Genomic DNA, 2,813 nt, shown 5'->3' with positions numbered 1-2,813 from the left:
CCTTGTGACTCTTGATTTGCGCTTTGGTGAGATTACTTTGTAATGAATTTATTTCAAAATCCTTTTCCACTGCTTCTTTCCTAAAAATCAAAGGCCTCTAAGTAATTTTCTGTTCTCACAACTTATAATTGGTAATTTTTATTACTAAAAACAGCATCAGTTATTCATGAAAAACTATTTTTGAAATCCATCTCTTCACCTAAAGGTCCCTTTAGAAAAATAGCTCTAGATCCCACCTATCAATTTTTGAAAGAAAAGAAATGTAGGAAAATAACAATGGAAGAAAAGTAGAAGGATAAATTATGTTTTGCACTACAAAACTTTATATTATTGACTATAAAAAGACATGGTTTTACAGACTAAAAACCAAACTGAAATAGAAATCAACTCCAAAATACTAGGTGTCGAACTTAATATAATTATTGCAACAGGAATATTTATAGTTCTAAATCAAAGATTCATCATTTTACAAAAGATTCCAAGGCCTTCAATCTTGAACCTTATATGTATAGCTCTTAAGCTTCTACATTATTTTCTTGAAGCCACATCGAGAAAGCTTGAACAGTGCGCGTATCAGTTCTATGATGCTTCAGAGTAAACTCAAGGAGAGCAGGCCATGTGAAGTCCGCATATAGTTGAGGGTTGTTGTAGGGCACCAATTCAGTTGGTGGATTCACCACCTCATCTTTGTCTGTACAAAGAAAGAAAGCAAGGAATTTCTAGGAGTCTTATTGTTAACCATTTCTCTATGCAAGGAACTTTTGTATCTACCATTCGATAAGGCCTGCAAAAGGACAAACACCAAATATGTTATATTCAATTTCTAAGTAAGAACTCGTGAGGTATTTCATTGCGTGTCATGTGGAAAGATCTTATAATGTTTTTCACCAAAAAAATGTATTATTTGTTCAATTGATTATGCTTATATTATTTGAATGTAATACATTACCTTATTATATAGTACTAGTTTGAAAATTTGCTTACCATAAATGTGTCACCGATGTTAACAACAAAAGCATTAAAATTTGGATGAATGGAGTACCATTCGTTGTCCACAAAAACCTGAAATCCTGACTTGAATTGAGGCATAATACATAAAACATTGAAATCAATAAATAGGATACATAATTTAATAAGATACAATGTTTTGATGTATTCATTGTACTTTATGTATCATAAATTATTATTTTAAAGTAAATTCAATAAATATGATACATAAATTATTAGGATACAATAATTTTGATCTAGTAAAAATTAACATTTCCTAAATCTCAAAAAACTCTTTAAATTAATTTATATTAATTTATCTATTAAATTATACATCTACAAATTAATAATATTTTGTAGTCTCACCTATATTAATTTAATGAGTTTTACTATAGTATTATTTTAAGAATAAAAGTTATTTGTAGTTATATAAGGAAATCTATCTATGGAAAATCAATCGGAAAAATTCATTAAATATCTCTACCTATGATTGTGCTACATTATGTATAGATATGTCTATGTACATTCTATAACAAAATTATACTCCAATTTTAAGCATTATTAAGCCATTCTTAGCAAACTACTTTGGACAGATTTTTGATATTTCAAAGCTTTTTAAGGAAAAAATTTCAAACTCTGATTTGAAATCTATGGTCAAACATATCTTTAAAAATATTTCCTTTTTAAAATTTACTTCAAACTATATGAAAACTCTCTGGCCACAAAATTAAGCACTATTAAGCCCTTCTCAACAAACTGTTCGGACCAATTTTTTATACTTGAAATTTTTTAAGGAATTTTTTTTTCGAAATCTATGGTTAAACATATCTTCGAAAGTATTTCCTTTTTAAAAATCCTATTCAAACAACATATGAACTTCTATCCAAATTTTAAGCATACTAAAGCTTGAAGGGCAATCAGGTTCAAGTGGGAAAGATTCATCTGTTGTTTCATCGGAAGACGATGAAGAATGAGAAACTGTTGGCCCAAAGAACAAGTCTGCAGTCATGAGAACTCAAGACTTCGTTCCTTCAAACTTGAGTGCCATTATTGGGGGGCAGTTGAAGAGCCTTGTAAAAGTGAGAGGGAACAAATCCTCTACAATAGTAAAACAATTTTTGGTATTCCATCTTCATATTTCACACGAAGCTGTTCATAACATTCAAGATGCTCTCTGCCTATTTTCTATCCCGGAGACACTCGAGGGATATAGAACTATTGTAGGAATGGTTGGTTGGGTCATGACAAATTGGTATCAGAGCCTAGGTTACCGGTCTCCTAGTACAAGTGCAAAATGTTGACCAGACTCTTGCAGACTGGTGTGTTGACGTCCACATTTAATCTACAAGAGGCTAGGAAGCATTCTAGGAATATTGTTCCACTCATTCTCTCTTTTCATGGGAAGTGTCATTTGTGGTATGTGTTGAGTCCAATTGGTATCTCCCGATTCCAATTGGTATCTTAATGAAGAGGACTAGACGTCGTTGATATGACCAAAGGGACACCAACAAGTTAAATTGGAACTGGAAGGTTCCAATTGGTATCTAGCCTTAGGAGCTATAAGGAACATGGATGACCAGTAATGGTCATTCATGGAAAGAACTAACTAATAAATTGAAATTATCTTTGTATTGTACTTTGGAAACTGTGAATGTGTGCTTTTTGTTACCTGAAATGACTGTAATTGTGTACTGCTTGTTGAGTGAATTATCTGTGTGTGTGGAAGTATTCTTTGATTGTCTGATTTTACTGAGGAGGTGAAGACATTTTGGTTGGTGCGTATGATATGATCAAGGACACAATGTGACGTGTCTAGACTTGTTATG

The 2,813-nt window shown here is 31.8% G+C and overlaps 1 pseudogene; it reads right to left on the bottom strand.

Moving 5' to 3' along the window:
• Positions 1-515: 515 nt before the first annotated feature.
• Positions 516-1,996, bottom strand: LOC125837439 (gibberellin 20 oxidase 1-A-like; annotated as a pseudogene).
• Positions 1,997-2,813: the final 817 nt, after the last annotated feature.

The sequence above is a fragment of the Solanum verrucosum genome, unplaced genomic scaffold, assembly GCF_900185275.1.
Source record: "Solanum verrucosum unplaced genomic scaffold, falcon-dt-bn FXZP01000147.1, whole genome shotgun sequence".
In the NCBI taxonomy this organism is placed as follows: domain Eukaryota; kingdom Viridiplantae; phylum Streptophyta; class Magnoliopsida; order Solanales; family Solanaceae; genus Solanum; species Solanum verrucosum.
This window is presented reverse-complemented; position numbering and strand designations above follow the sequence as displayed.